Source organism: Macaca thibetana, chromosome 13, assembly GCF_024542745.1.
Source record: "Macaca thibetana thibetana isolate TM-01 chromosome 13, ASM2454274v1, whole genome shotgun sequence".
Classification (NCBI taxonomy): domain Eukaryota; kingdom Metazoa; phylum Chordata; class Mammalia; order Primates; family Cercopithecidae; genus Macaca; species Macaca thibetana.
In genome coordinates this window covers 86,769,421-86,785,937 of record NC_065590.1, presented here as the reverse complement: position 1 = coordinate 86,785,937, position 16,517 = coordinate 86,769,421, and the positions used below count along the sequence as shown (strand labels likewise).

Below are 16,517 nucleotides of genomic sequence, written 5' to 3'. Positions count from 1 at the left end.
CCTATGCATTCTGATCTAGAGTTTATACTCATAAACATTTACTATATTAATAGACAGGCTCTGAGATTCCAGTGCTCTCATTATACATTCCCTGTTTCTAGAGAAGAGGCCAGGAATCCCCACGGGGCATTTTGACATTCACTGGAGCAAGAACAACTGGTCATCCCTGATTCCTAGTGTTCTGTTGCTGAGGAGCTAGTCGTTGCCTGGTGACTCACTGTGCTGGGAGGGACAGACTAGCCTTTACTGTCCAGCTAATGTCCGTGGTGGGCTGCCACCACCCTCCAGGTGTGGGGGTGGCTGAGCTCCAGGGTGAGTGAGTCCACTCTGGGTTTGTGGGGAGGGCAGTGGTGTAGGGGCAGGGACGTTCAGGGCACAGACTACACGGAGCTCCTATCTTGCCTTGTTTCCCATTCACTTTTTACCTCATTAGGATGAAAAGACAAAACAATTCCAAGCAAATGTAGCAGAAGTTGTGCCCCCAGTTTTGCTCATGTCCTGGCAAAGAGTGTGGACCAAGCCTGCTGACTCATGGCGCTCTAGCTCAGGTCTCCCACCAGGAGACAGAGCAGGGTCAGGGCACACAGTGCTTCTCTCAGGACACCATGAAGCTCAGGGAAGCCCGGAGCGGTGGCTGGCTGAGGAGCAGGCTGCTGCTAGGCAGCTTTGTGCATTTGGTGGCTTTGTTGGAAACGCATCAAACGCTTGGCAAAAACACTTCCCTCCTCCAGTGACAGGTGCTCACGTTTCACAAGGCATCAAATTGCTCTGAAAGGTGATAATAGCACCTGTCAATTTCTGCACATAGAACACTGTTTTCTACTGCAAGAATGTTTTTCTTCATCTTCTGGAACTGTACAGACTGCAGGCCAAGCATCATCCATGTCCTGAAGCCCAGCTGGGTGGCGGATGGGACAGGGGAGGGCAGGACAATGTCTGCAGAAGTGGTGGAGAGCAGGGGGAGCGGTGCCTTCTCAGCACCCCATTTGCCAGGTGGGGCAGGAGGGGAGGGCAAGGGTTCTGGGAAATTCTTGAGCCGCAGGCACAGCTGTGAAGGGCAGTAGCTGCAGAGTCCCCGCATGGGACTGAGCGTGGCCTCTCCCTCCTTGGGCTGAGCAGACAACCTCCTGCTCCTTCAGCTATATTGCTGGCTGGGGTTGGCAGAGGCCAGGCACTCAGTCCTCATCCACAGTGAGGCGTGAGCAGGTGGACAGGGGGAAGCTGGCTTCCGAGGTGAAGAACAACGGGGACAGAAGTGGCGTGGTGCCTGGTGCTTTCGGCGGACTGAAAGGAGGACGCATTTGTTATTTTGATGTATTTGTGACTTAAGCTGAACTCCTTCCTGTGGGCAGTGCTGCTGAAATAGGGGATGTGTGGAGGGCAGCCGTGGCAAGTGAATGCTGGGGAAGCCGAGAAGGGCTTTGAGCTGGGTTGGGACGGGAGCAGGGGGCGAGTCCACCTGCAGGGCGGAAGAAAGCTGGATGGGCATCACACTGGGGGCTGACCATTGGCCTGGGGAGGCCATTATGGGCTGAACAAGGAACAGAGTGGAGAGAGTGGAGGGAATGGAGAGGGGGATGCAGCAGGAGCCCCAGTGAATCTGAGAATCTAGGGTGTGCTGCTTCCCTAAGCCTGAGCTCAACAAAATGCTCCAGGCTTTCCTCTCCCCTGTTAGGAGCTTGGTGGACACCCACGTCTGGGTTATGTTCTATCGCAGGGACAAGAAGCCTGGTGGAAATGACTGTTGGGTATAGAAACGATGAGGATTCTTCCCACCGGATGCCCTGAAGACTGGGGAAGATGGAGCATCACCCGAGTGAGTCATTGCTGGGCCATGATGCCAAGATGGGTCCTACCCAACGGCCACTGCTCCTGGTACTCCCCAGGTGCCCCCCAGCAGTCCTGTTGCAGGCCACCAGCCAGAGCAGCTCTTGAGACTGCCACTGGTTTAGGTGCCAGAGCCTCAAGGGCTAGAGCCCTTCTCTGTCCGCTTGTCCCATTTTCCCCAGGGTCCTACTATCTCTACATTTAGGCCTGAACCACTGCCATAGGGTGGATGAGTGGATGCCAGAGAAGAGAAACCTCACTCATTCTTCCCTGACAGGTGACCCACTGTTCCCAAGGATAAATCCAGGGCATTTTAAATATACTTTCTTGCTAAGGTAGCAAAACATAAGTTAAATATCTTTAACAGCTGATTCTGATGGGCAGCCCTTCAGCAGGAAACCCAAAGATGGTGCCTGAGTGCAGTGGCTCACCAATGTTACCCTCCCAACTCCCATTAACGGAGCACTTACTGGGGGCCGGGAATGGCATTAGCACATCTAATTTTGTGTGTGTGTGTGTGTGTTTGTGTGTGTTATCAATTTGTTCTTTTTACAAATTGAGATGTAACTCAATACCATAAAACTTACCCTTTTAAAGTGTACAATTCAGTTTTTAAAATATATTCACAAGGTTATGCTATCACCAGCACTAATTCCAGAACTTTCCCATCACTCCTAAAAAGAAACCCTGTACCCTTGAGCAGTCACACTCCGCTCACTCCTCCCCGATTCCTGGAAATCGCTAATCTACTTTTGGTCTCCATGGATTTGCCTATTCCGGATATTTCATATAAATAGTTTCATACAGTACATGCTCTTTTGTTTTCCACATAATTAAAATTGAGTTCACATAATGTTTTCAAGATTCTTGCATGTTATAGCATCTATCAGTTCTTCATTCCTCTTTATGGATATACACATTTTGTTTAACCATTCATCAATTAATAGCAATTTGGGGCTGTTTCTACTTTGGGGCAATTATCAATAATACCACTATGAATATTCTGTTTTTGTGTGAACATATGTTTTCAGTTCCGTTGGGTATATCCTTAGGAGTAAAATTGCTGCCTCACATGATAACTTTATGGTTAACTTTTTGAGTAACTGCTAAACCGTTCTTGGTAGCGCTGCACCATTTTATCTTTCAGCTAGCAATGCACCAAGGTTCTAATTTCTCTACATCCTCACCAACATTTGTTATTTGTCTTTTTTTAAAATTACAGCCATCCTAGTAGGAGTGAAATGACATTTAATCTTTATAACTACCTTATGAATAAAATGCTATTACTATCCTCGTATTACAGATAACAAAATAGAAGTGAAAATAAATTAATTTGTCAGAGATCATACTTTTAACACATTTCAAATGCTAGACTTTGTGGGGGGGGCTAGGGCCACATATTGCTTCCCTCTGTCACTTAGGTATCACCCAGCCCCCCTCCTGGAAGCACTAGCTGGGCCCAGGAATTCCTCCTCTGGTGCAATTCAGATCTTGGGGACACTCACACATCTCCAGTATTTACCTTGGGAGAAGTGGCGGGGCAGGGGGATCTGGGTTTGTCTATAGAGCACTTGCAAACTGGATGAGGCTGTAGGCCCTGCAGGATCTGCCAACATTCCCACTGGAAGTAGAGAGCACACTGAAGAGTGCTTGGCAACAGCTCCCAGCTTCCAGAAGCCAGCGAGGCTGCATCATTATTGCAGTTTGAGAAGCTCAGATACAAATAGAACCAGGTGCAGGGAGAGGTGGGTGTACAGGAAGGCACACCAAGCAAACCACATTTCCCAGCACTCCTGCCTACTGCCTTGTCCTTCAATAAAGTAGTTGGCGGGGGGCCTCTGGGACTCTGGGGAACGGCTCAGCCTCCAGGACTGACATTTCCAAAGATCAGTACCCCCAGAATCCAGCAGAGTGCTTGGAAAGGGCCTGGCAAACCAAACTGAGAGGAGGCTCAGCAAGGTCCTTCACCCTGGGGCCCGCCTCTCCTCAGCGGCAGTCACCCCACGTCCAGTCCAGGGAGTTTGCTACCCTGGAAATGGCTGTGATAGCCCACTGGAAGCCCACGTCCAGGGAGCCAGGGCCGGCAGGACCTCTTCTTGGATGATGAGGAGGAAGCAGAGTGGGAGATCCAGCATAGCCCTTGCCTTGCCTTTGCAAAGTCATGGCCTCTTGGGTGGGCAGACATCCAGGATACAAATGACTACCTGCAAAGTGGAAGGTGGTTTGTGTCAAGGGGCTGTGGACAGGGAGAGGGGCAGAGGTTTTGGTTGAGGGTGGGAAGAAAAAGAGATAAGGAATGCTTTCTGGGGTAGATATCATTGGAAATAGGCCTTGGAGGATGTGAAGGATTTTAACAGGTAAGAATCGTGGCCACTCCATTCCCTTTGCCTAGCATGGGCATCAGACCAAAGGGCACAGGTGAGCAGACCCCCAGGGGCAGGAAAAAATGGGGAGGCTACGAGTCCAAGAAGAACTGATGATGCTTAAGTGGCACAAAGGAATGTAGATCTTGTCCTCTAGGAGACTGGAAACAGCAGACCCAGGGGAGATTTTAAACGGGGGAGTAACAGATTTGTATTAAAATCCCATTGATTGTAAGGAGACTGGATTGGATTGGAAGTGGGGAAAGTGAAAACAAAAGGAGATTAAAATGGTGCAGGGAGAAATGATGACTTGAACTAAAGGAGCAGGAATAAAGGAGTAAAGGAGAGAAATGTGAGAACACTGGGGGAGGGGGTAGAATTCACATAATTTTGTAATTTGTGGGAAGATCGAGACCATCCTGTTAACACAGTGAGACCCCGTCTCTACTGAAAATACAAAAAATTGTCTAGGTGTGGTGGCACATGCCTGTAGTCCCAGCTACTCGAGAGGCCGAGGCAGAAGAATCACTTGAACCCAGGAGGCTGAGGTTGCAGTCAGCCAAGATCGCGCCATTGCACTCAAGCCTGGGCGACAGAGCAAGACTCTGTCTCAAAAAAAAAAAAAAGAATTTTGTGATCTGTCTTTATTAGCAGGCATGTGTGCATGCAGTTGGGTATGTCCAAGAAGGGAGTCAGAGAGGAGGCTGAAAGACCCTGAGGAAATCTACCATTCCCTGGGGATGGAAAGCTATGACCACAAATGAGGAAGCTGGAGGAGAGGTGGGGGCTGGATTAAAGGGAGATGGAATTCAGGCAGGGATCTGCTGAGTTTGAGGTGCTTCTGTGCTGGCCTTGGGCAGCGAGATACACTCATCTGCTATGAGAGATGGATTTGGTTATCACTGCCCAGGAAGAATCCCTAGTACTGGAGTGTGGATGGGGTCTCCAGCTTCTAGGCATGGACATGTTTGGAAAGGTTGATTTAGCAACAGGCAGAGCACCCCCATTCCGTGGACTCCCCAAGAGTCCATAGACGGGTTTGCATTCTCTAAGGCTTTTGCTCATCGATCCAGGGGTTCAGGATCATCAGGCAGGGTGCTGAGAAGGGGAAATTCCTGCTCAGCAGTGAGAACCGGACCAGCCCTTACTGAATACACAAACAGCCCTCAAACACCTACTAGTTACCCCAATTCACAGCATGATCATGAGTCACACACATCCACATCTGTTGTTACAACTTTCCATCAGATTCCAGATCGCCCTCCTTCCATCACTTCACGATAACTCACAAGCTGTAAGACTTGACTTGCATGAGCAATCTCCTGGGCTTTTTGAGGGTTAAGTGTTATGTTTATTGCAGCACCTATGCTTTTCTATTTTCTATTTTTTATTTTATTTTTTGAGTCGGAGTCTTGCTCTGTCGCCCAGGCTGGAGTGCAGTGGTGCCATCTTGGCTCACTCATTCTTCCCTGACAGGTGACCCACTGTTCCCAAGGATAAATCCAGGGCATTTTAAATTTTATTTTTATTTTTTTGCTAACGGTAGTCAAAACTGTCGCCCAGCCGGAGTGCAGTGGCACCGGCTCACTGCAAGCTCCACCTCCCAGGTTCATGCCATTTCTGGCCTCAGCCTCCCGAGAGTAGCTGGGACTACAGGCGCTGCCACTGCGATTTTTAGTAGAGACGGGGTTTCACCATGGTCTCGATCTCCTGACCTTGTGATCCGCCCGCCTCGGCCTTCCAAAGTGCTGGGATTACAGGCGTGACGCCCGGCCAAATCCAGGCATTTTAAATATACTTTCTTGCTAAGGTAGCAAAACAGTGGTAGCCGAGATGGCACCACTGCAAGCTCCACCTCCCAGGTTCATGCCATTTTCCTGCCTCAGGCTCTCGAGTAGCTGGGACTACAGGTGACTGCCACAATGCCTGACTAATTTTTTTGTAGAGACGGAATTTCACCGTGTTAGCCAGGATGGTCTTGATCTCCTGACCTTGTAATCTGCCCACCTTGGCCTCCCAAAGCACTGGGATTACAGGCGTGAGCCACCACGCCTGGCCGCAGCATCTATGCTTTTCTTAACCACTTAACATGTGTAAAACTGCGCTGCCTCTTTTATTAGCACTTCTCTCTCTTTTTCGAATGTGTCACTGATAAAGGTTTCGAACGTTGTTCCCCTAACTCCATTTTCCCATAAGCCTCATGGTTCCTATTGTGCAATTTTGTACAGTGCAAGGATTTTTAGGAACACACATGTTGTGTTTTAGCAGAACTCCCTTTTCCTTGATTTGTCTTATAAAGGTTTTGTTATTGGAATTACAGCTTGTTTGTTAGAATTGAGATTCAAAAGTAAACCGTGATTAGTTGCTCTATCTCTTAAATATTCCTCTCTCTCTTTCTCTGTTATATAAATATTTAAAGACACTGAGTGGTATGTCCTGTAGGGTTTCTTAGAGTCTAGATTTTGGTTATTGTCTCCCATGGTGTCCTTTAACCATGCTATTCCCTGTATTTATTTTAAACCAGTACGTAGTAAGATTAGAGACTTGATCAGACTCAGGTTCTATGTTTATGACAAGACTGCATTAAAGGTGGTGTTCAGATGGTACATACCACCTGCCTGTCCCTCTTTTCATGGAGTAAACATTACTGTTGATTCTTATCTTTATTTTTTCATTTATTAAGGGTTGCAAAATGGTGACATTCTAGTTCTACCATTCCTTCTTTATTGATTAGTTAATAGCTCTAAAATGAAATTTTTTCTCATTTATGATCTGAATATCTTGAGGTCCAATTCATACAGGACAGGCAGAATAAATGCTTGCCTCCCTTTATTTTTCAGTTTTTCAGGTAATAAGTTAGTTTTCTTGAATCTTCCAAAAGTGGAAAATAAAGTTTTGCTTTGTTTGATATCATTATAAACTCATGAATTTAAGTACGTTTGGTGCACTTTAATCCATTGTGGTTCTTTTTCTTTTTCTTTTCTTTTTTTTTTTTTTTTTTTGAGACAGAATTTTACTCTTGTTGCCCAGGTTGGAGTGCAATGGCGCAATCTTGGCTCACTGCAACCTCCACCTCCTGGGTTCAAGTGATACTCCTGCCTCAGCCTCCCAAGTAGCTGAGATTATAGGTGCCCGCCACCATGCCCGGCTAATTTTTGTATTTGCCAGTCAGTGTACCTTTGGAATAGATTCCGAAAAATGGAATTGTTGGGACAAACGATAATGCATATGCAGTTTTCCTGAATATTATCTTTCATGGGGTTGTGACATTTTTCATTACTACCAGCCACATATAATGATAACTGTAGCCTGTTCGAAAGTGTGTGATGTCAAACCTTTGGATTTTGGCCAATGTCTTTATAGGTGAAAAATAGTATTTCAGAGTAGTTTTAGTGAGCATCTCTCCTGTTATGAGTAAGGTGAAGTAGGTTTTTATATGTTTAAGGCCATTTTGCCCATTTTTAAGTGGGATCGTCTGTCCTTCTCTAATTTTTGGAAGCTCCTATTCATCAGGGATATTAACCTTTGTCTTTTATATGTTCCATACGTCTTTCTTACTTTTTAATTTATTTTAAAATATTATTTATGGTAGTTTTTATTATTTGAAAGTTAAAACAACTTTTTTTTGTAAAGTGTATGGCTTCATAACCTAGATTGCAAAGATGCCTCCGGGGGCCTGAGTCCATCATTTCTGCAGGGTTTTGACTGTCAACAGATATATGCCTTTCTCTGGACAGTCTTTTTTTTTTTAATTTGCGTCTTATCTCGTAAGAGATTATGTTTAGATTCTCAAAATCTAAGCGCCTTGCTCCTAAGCTTTGGCAGGCACCTGATCCCTGCCATTTCAGACCTCAGTTTCTCCACTGAACAGCAAGGCCTGGGCAGAGTGCTCTTTAAGCTCCTCCCAGCCCTGACTTGGGTTTAATCCAGAGTCAGGACCTGCCTAGGTCTTCCCTGCAACAACCACCCTGCCAAATCTAAGTCTTCTCCGGTGCTGCCCTCACTGGCTAAATTTAGGATAAATTTTCACCGATTATCGCCCAGAATAGGGGTGGATGAATCTGGAGTCTTTGTGTTGGGAAAGGTCTCCTTGGGTTAGCCAAGAACATTGCCAGACATTCAAAGTCAACCAGGGGCCTAATAAATGAAGTCATACCCAAATTACTGTCCCAGAATGGAGAGGATTTGGGCTCAGGAATAAAGTAGCCAGCAGGGGTTAATGAATAATTAGACATTAATTGTTTGTGAGTAGAAACTAATTAAACTTCACTTGGATGGGAGAAGGGCCAAGCTGCCTGTGTTATGCCTCAGAGCAGCTGGAATGAGCTATTCTTGCTCCAGGACAAATCTTACCAGCACCAGGGGGAACAGCAGCTGAGATGACTAATTAAGAGTTTTTAAAAAGTCTCTACAATGTAGCTAAGTCCCGGAATCCAAAGTCCCAGCAGAGAAAGCAATCCACAAATGCTTGAATTGTCCTTCTGTTTGCCCTTCACTTAGGGTTCCTTTGGTTGCTGTCTAGAGAGAAACAGGTCTGGGATTCCAGGATCACAGTGAGGGATCAGACTCTTTAGACATAAGCCGTTGTTGAGAGTCCCCAGACTCCAAACCCAACAGGCGTTTGGCATTCCCTGCAGAGCACAAGGAGCTGGGAGTCCCCCAGTGATGGAAGCCCTCTTCTGGAACCCGAGCCTCTGGCATAGTTAGCTACTAGTGGGTTTGGGGTCTGGGCTGAGGCTACCTGGGGCTGAATTGACCACTTAGATGCTCTTCTTAGCGCTCAGGGGGAGTAGGCCTTCAAGAGGAAACTGGGGACCACTGTCCAGCCGGGGATGTGGGGCAGGGCACAAAGTGGCCACCCAGCAGAGGTTCGTGGATGAATGTGAGGTGGGGTTATGTTGTGTGTGGAGGAGCTCCACTGGTCTAGGGGTAGGCAAAGAGCCCTTAGACTCGACAACAGAAGCGAAACATTGATAAAGTGAACCTCGTCACAATGAAAACTGTGACAGACCTTGTTAAAATGGTGAAAAGACAAACTGCAAACTGGGAGAAAGTGTTTGCAAGCCATGTGTCCAACAAAGGACTACTATCTAGAATATAGAAAGAACTCTTAAAATTCAACAGGTAAAAACCCCCCAAACGGTTCAGTTAGAAAATGGGTAAAAGACGTTTGAGAGAAGAGGATATAGAGATGGAAAATAAGCACATGAAAATATGTCCGTCATCATTAGCCATCCGGGAAATGTAAATCAAAACCACAGAGATATCACCACCGGCCCATCAGCATGGCTCAAATGACACACAGTGGCAGCACAGTCACAAGGCTAGAGAACCGGAGCTGTTGTGAAGTCAAGACTGAACGGATCAGTCCAGAGAGTGGACACTTTCCTGTCCATAAGGGACTGTCTCAGTGACCTTGGCCACCCGTCGTGTCCTCCAACAACTCCACCGCCCACAGCGTGGAGCTGGCCGGGATCAGGCTGCCCTCAATCCAGTTACAGAGCCAAGCTCCCTGCTCTGCCTCTCTGGACGACTCAGGATAAGCTGCTTCTAAATCAGTTTATTTTGAACTTCCAGTCTGGTGACCTAGTCCAGGGTTTTAAGGAAGCTGAGCGATCGCTTGCTTTTGTCTCAGTTTCCATTCATGCTATTTATGAAACAAATCATACAATTTTAAATAGGCAGATAAAAGTTTTAAACTAATTCATCTTTTAAACTATTTTCAATTCAATAAAATCACACCAACTACTATTTATAGGCTCATCTCCATGCCAGGCTTCATGCTAAGCCCTTTATGTGCATTAACTAACTGAATTTTTACAACACCCTTGCGAGTGTTAGATTTTTCCCTTTTTACATATGGAGAAATGGGTTCAGAGAGGTTAAGTAACTTGCCTGAGGTCACACAGCTAGTAAGTGGCAAAACAAAGATATGAATCCAGCCACACCTTACTTCAAAGCCTCTATACCCTAGTGCCTCTCAAAAAATGATGGAGTTTGTGAAGTTGGGTGGTTCCCACTTGGAACTCCCAGATGTCACTGTTACTAACTCAGGATGGTCTTATTGCTAGAATAAGCAACCCCACATCTCAGTGGTTAACACATTATTCCATTGGTCAGAACTTAATTGCATGGACCCCACCTAACTGTGGAGGAGGGTGGGAAACGTGGTCCCACTGTGTGCCCAGGAAATAAGGATTGGTTAACAAGGTTGGGTGTAGTGGCTCACGCCTGTAATCCCAGCATTCTGGGAGGCCAAGGCCGGTAGATCACCTGAGATCAGGAGTTTGAAACCAGCTTGGCCAACATAGTGAAATACTGTCTCTACTAAAAGTACAAAAAAAAAAAAAAAAAAAAAAAAAAGTAGCTGGGTGTGGTGGCACACACCTGTAATCCCAGCCAGTCAGGAGGCTGAGGCAGAAGAATCGCTTGAAGCTGGGAGGCGGAGGTTGCAGTGAGCTGAGATTGTGCCACTGCACTCCAGCCTGGGTGACAGAACAAGCCTCCGTCTCAAAAAAAAAAAAAAAAAAAAAAAAAAGAATTGGTTAAGAAATGACAATGTCCAGTGATTTTTGTTGTTGTTGTTTTGAGATGGAGTCTCACTCTCCATCTCAGCCTGGAGTGCAGTGGTGCTCACTTGGCTCACTGCAACCTCCGCCTCCCAGGTTCAAGCGATTCTCGTGCTTCAGCTTTGCGAGTAGCTGAGACTACATGGGCACCACCATGCCCAGCTAAGTTTTGTATTTTTATTTTTAAAATACAAAATATTTTTATTTTGTATTTTTAGTAGAGATTGGGTTTCACCATGTTGGCCAGGATGGTCTCGATCTCTTGAGCTTGTGATCTGCCCACCTCAGCCTCCCAAAGTGTTGGGATTACAGGTGTGAGCCACCATGCCCAGCCTACCTCCAGTGATTTTTTTACATGAACTCCTCCCCAAAGTCAAGGTTAGCATGGTCTGACCAAGGTGTAAACCAGCCAATCTTTGTGCAACGTCGTGAACAGAAAAGTCACTTTCTCTTCTTAGTAGGGTCAAGGGCAAGGCACCATGCTCTCTGAGGATATTTAGATAATAAGTTTTGAGTCCCCTTTGTCCTCTGAATCCTTTCTTGTCCTTATGCAGGGAAGCTTTTGCTGGCCAGGCTGGGCTGGAGGCTGGCCAGGGGCATGAGAGAAGCCTCTTCCCACCTGGGAGCCGCAGCATGCAGACCCAAACATCTAATGGAGCCACTCCCCCTTACCCACTGGCAGAGTGCCTTTGAGCTCCTTGCTTGACTTTGCCAGGCCAAGCAGGTGGCATTGCCCCGACCTCGCAGACCAGAAAGGATCATGTGGGAGTGGTCTGGAGTAGCTGGGCAGCGGCCTGGGCCTCACCAGGCACCCACCAAGCCCTCTGCGCCCAGCCCTGCCTGGAGCCTAATGCCAGACCAAGAGCACTCATGAGGACACGCTGAGCAAAGGCCTCCCTCAGCGCAGAGAGAGTTTCCGTGAGTCTTCACTGCTGCCTCTCCTGCCTTTGCCTCTCTGATCTGCCAAGTCAGCCTATGACATAGACAACTCAAACTCACAGCGACAGCAGGAATTTGCACTAATTCAATTAAGCACTTAGCCTATCAAGCGGCAGCAAATGCCTGGACTAAATCCCTCTGTGGAATGGAGCAGGGCTGCTGCCCTCAGTTCCCCGTCGCTGGTCTTTCCAAGCTGGGAGGAGCCCGCCCACTATCATACCTGCTCCCGTGCAAGGTTGTATATTAGAAACGATGATATGTCTTGGAGGATTATATATTTTATTGGGCACGTTGTGGGCAGGGCTGGCCCCGCCGTGGACTCTTTGTGACTGTGGGCACGTCCTTTCTGAGCTTCAGGTCTCAGTTCCCTCACCTGTCAAACTAGAATGAATCATGTATAATCTTTCTGCCTTGCAAGTTTGTTGTGGGATAATTTGGGGGAGGAGGAACTTTGAAAAGAAGCCAACACATTCAGGGAGAAGGCTCCTGGCCATAGTCGTGCTTGTGGCAGACTATAGGACAGATGAGCCAACCTTCGTTCCCGTCGTTTCCCCTTCCACACCCTGGTCTCAGGGCTGGAGAGGCAGCAGTCCCACTTTCTCAGCCTCTTGTGTAGTGCAGGTGTGGGTGGCCACGTGGCACGGCTCTGGCCAATGAGACATAACAGGGAGTGAACTGGGGGCTCCTGGGAGGACTTGGCTCTTCTCATTTAAAAAAAAACAGCGAAAGCCCAGGTGAGGTGGCTCACGTCTATAATACCAGCAATTTGGGAGGCTAGTCAAGAGGGCTGCTTGAGCCCAGGGGTTGGTTTGAGATCAGCCTGGGCAACATGGTGAAACCCTGTCTCTATTTAAAAAATGCAAAAATTAGCCGGGCGTGCTAGCACATGCCTGTAGTCTTAGCTACTCGGGTGCTCAGAAAGTTGGGGTGGGAGGCTCCCTTGAGCCTGGGAGGTTGAGGCTGCAGTGAGCTGTGATGGTGCCACTGCACTCCAGCCTGGGCGACAGAGCAAGACCCTGTCTCAAAAAAAAAAAAAAAAAAAAAAAAATATAAAGAAAAAGAGCAAAGGGGGCTAACCTGGCTCTTGTCCCTTCCTGACTTTTCCTGTCTGGAATTCGGAAGATGTGCCAGGAGCTGAGGTGGCATCTTGGCCCCACCCTAATCCAGTACGACCTTATCTTAATTACATCTGCAAAGACCCTTTTCCAAAGAAGGCCTTGTTCTGAGGTTTTGGGTAGATGTGAATCTGGGTGGGGGGGATGCTATTTAATCCACTATATGCCTCATTCCCCAAATCTGATCCATCAGCAAGTTCCGTTAACCTTACCTCCTAAATACGCTCCAGACCTGGCCATTTCTCACTACATCAATTCAACCATCCCACGCTGAAGTCCTATCACTGCTCACCCCACTCACCAGCCTCCACCGGCCTCCTAAAGGGCCTCTCTGTTTTGATTCTGCACCCGCATACAACCCCCCTCAAGCCCCCTCTGTGTTCATGTTCTGTTCAGCCTCCAGAGTTAGCTTATCAAAAAGATTAATTCCCATTGAACAATCCTCCTGAATGAAACCCGCCAGTGGCTTCTTGTTGCTTTTAAAACAAAATGCAAAATCTTTTCACAGCTAGAAGACCTACCCCACTCCCTTTCTGACCTCTGACCTTTGACCTCATCTCCTTCTGTTCTTCCTGGTTCCCTTCTGCTCCTCAGTCCTGCCAAGCTTCTTCGTTTCTTGGGGCCTTTGCACTTGCTATTCTCTGTGCCCCAGATCTGTGTGTAGCGGGGGCCTACGTCTCATCTAGGCCACCTCTCAAATGTCATCTCTTAAGAGGGGACTGCTCTGATTACCCAGGTCAGAAGCACCCCGCAAACCTGCCCCCCAGTCCCTCTCTACCGTGTCACCCTGCTTAGTTTTCTTCACACTGCTGCCCACTGCCTGATCTGTCTGACGGTGTTCATTCTTCTGTAGACTTGGCTCTGACGACTCCCACCGAGTGAGAGCCGCACAGGGGACACCTGCCTGTCTTGTTCACTGCTGTGTCCCTAGTCTCTGGAACAGGACCTGGCACATTGTAGGTGCTTTAGGTTAGGTTATTTCATGAATGAGTAAGTGGGTAGGGTTACGGGCACAGAGGAGAGTCTACAGGGCTGGGGCGCACATTCTAAATGGGGCAAGAGCCCCTTAGCCCCCTACCTGTGGACGCAGGAGGCAGGGCTGGTGAATCGCCCTTCCCATTGCTATGTCTCTCTGCCTCTCACTTTCTCTCAGGCCCCATGTCCGTAGTCTGTTCTGCCTTTTTGAGAATAATGAGTCAATCAGCCCAACTTGCTGTGCAGGGAATTACGTTCAGCTGGATTTCCCCCATACCTAGAGAGAAAGGCCAGTGTGAGGGTGCCACCGTGAGGACCGTTCAGTTGCAGGGGAGAGGAGGGGGGCACATGGGGAAGGAGAACCAGGTGGCTGGGGGTGGACAGGATGCCCCCAGTTTCCAGCCCCTGCCTCTGGGGCATGTGTGTGAGGCTCAGCTGGCAGCCACCACAGGCATGGCGGATGCATGGCTATGGCCTGTGTGGCTCACTTACCAGGAGGAAGCTGTCTACCCAGGAATGGCCTCTCCCCTCCACCCCGAGTGGCCAGGGCTGGCCTCTCACTGATCCCCCAAAGCTGACAGGATCCCCTGGATCATCAGGCCTTGACTATTCAACCCAGAGACTGTGACCCCAAAGTGGGGCTCCTGGGCCCTATGGCACCCCTCACCACCCCAACTCCGCCATGACGGGAGCTGGTGCCATTAGAGATGTGGAGATTTGCAGCTCTGTCCCCTCAGGGCTCCCCTTCTTCTACCACAGCAACCAGGAGCCATGCTGAAAGCCATCATGACCTGAGGGTGACCTGGGCTGCATGCTCTGCCTGGACCTTCTCAAAGGCATAAGCCTCAGAACTGAACAAACACAGAATCAAGATCTGAAATGTGGCCAGGCGCAGTGGCTCATACCTACAATCCCAGCACTTTGGGAGGCTGAGGCAGGCGGATCACCTGAGGCCAGGAGTTTGAGACCAGCCTGACCGACACGATGTGACCCTGTCTCTACTAAAAGTGCAAACATTAACTGGGTGTGGTGGTGGGCACCTGTAATCCCAGCTACTCGGAAGGCTGAGGCACTAGAATCTCTTGAACCTGGCATATGGAGGTTGCAGTGAGCTGAGATCACACCACTGCACTTCAGCCTGGGTGACAGAGGGAGACTCCAACTCAAAAAAAAAAAAAAAAAAAAAAAGATCTGAAATATAAATGCCACCGTTCTATCAGATTAAGCATCATCCCATCCTATTGAGGGTCTTTTTTTCACATAATTTCCTCCCCCTTGCCCCAAACAACACTATGTTGGTTTCTGTTTCTCCTGCACTTGGCCTCCTTCCCTCCCCACCACTCCCGCCCTGCTGTCTGTGCTGCCTCGACAGCTTCCCAATGGGTCTCCCAGAGTCATGCGGCCCCGTCCGCTCCACACTCCTCATTGCCTGCCTTGGAGTGATCTTTCTTCTACACATCTCACCTTTTGTGGGCCGGGCGCAGTGGCTCATGCCTGTAATCCCAGCACTTTGGGAGGCCGAGGCAGGTGGATCACTTGAGGTCAGGAGTTCGAGACCAGCCTGACCAACATGGTGAAATCCTGTCTCTGCTAAAAATACAAAAATTAGCCTGGCATAGTGGCAGGCAACTGTAATCCCAGCTACCGAGGAGGCTAAGGCAGGAGAATCACTTGAACCCAGGAGACGGAGGTTGCAGTGAGCTGAGATTGCTCCACTGCACTCTAGTCTAGGTGACAGAGCAAGACTCCATCTCAAAACAAACAAACAACTACAAAAAAACCTTTCTGTGGCTCCCCCTTACCTGCTGAGAAAGTTCAGATCTGTTAACTGAGAACTCAAGGTTCTCTATAATCTCCCCCATTTACCTGTCCATCCTCATCGTTGTCTCCCAGTTCCCTGTGCCCCAGCCACAGCAGACTTCTCATGCTCTCCAACGCCTGGGGACATTCCCAGCCTCAGGGCTCTTTGCCCACACGGTTCCTTCTACCTGCTGTGGCTGTGTTGTGGCTTGGACTGTGTTCCCCTCAAAAGACCTGTTGGGATCCTAATCCCTGGTACCTGTGACAGTGACTTTATTTGCAAATAGAGTTTTTGCAGGTATAATCAAGTTAAAATGAGGTTGTACCAGTTGGGGTGGGCCCTAAATTTAATGACTAATGATCTATAAGAAGGCCATGTAAAGACACAGGGACCCAGAGACACCCAGGGAGAGGGCCATGTGACAACAGAGGCCGAGGCTGGGGAGATGTCCTCAAGCCAAGGACACCAAGGGCTGCCAGAAAGCTCCAGAAGAAAGGAGAGGGACATGAAGCGGGTGTTCCGCCAGACCCTCCAGAAAGGACTGGCCCGGATGACACATTGCCTTTGGACTTCTGGCCCCCAGAACTGTGAGGCTGTGCCTTTCTGTTGCTGCAAGCCACCAAGTTTATGGTGTTTTTTGTGGCAGCCACAGGACACGTGCAACCTGGCACCTGGACACCACCCACAAACGTGTTGCCTGAACACAGCCCGCCCTTCCTCCACATCCGGTCCCTTTCCACCCCCTCCCTGACACCTTGCTTCGTGTTTCCCGAGAGCTGCGCACTGCTGGGGAGGCACCTCTCTCTGACACCTGTTTTCTAGCTCTCTATGTAGTCATCTGGCCCCACTGCTGGAAACCCCTTGAGGCCTGAGTTCACTGGGGCTGGTTTGGTTTTCTCTACAGTTGAGCTTGAGGTGGGTGATCAGG

At 48.5% G+C, this 16,517-nt stretch overlaps 1 long non-coding RNA gene across 1 annotated transcript in view; it reads left to right on the top strand.

Annotated features, from left to right (window-relative positions):
* Window positions 1-1,703: 1,703 nt before the first annotated feature.
* The window catches only part of LOC126933635 (uncharacterized), a 36,008-nt gene continuing 21,194 nt past the window's right edge, over window positions 1,704-16,517 (top strand). Inside the window, exon 1 of the long non-coding RNA XR_007718694.1 lies at window positions 1,704-1,816. This is a non-coding gene — a long non-coding RNA (uncharacterized LOC126933635). The remainder of the gene's footprint in view (window positions 1,817-16,517) is intronic.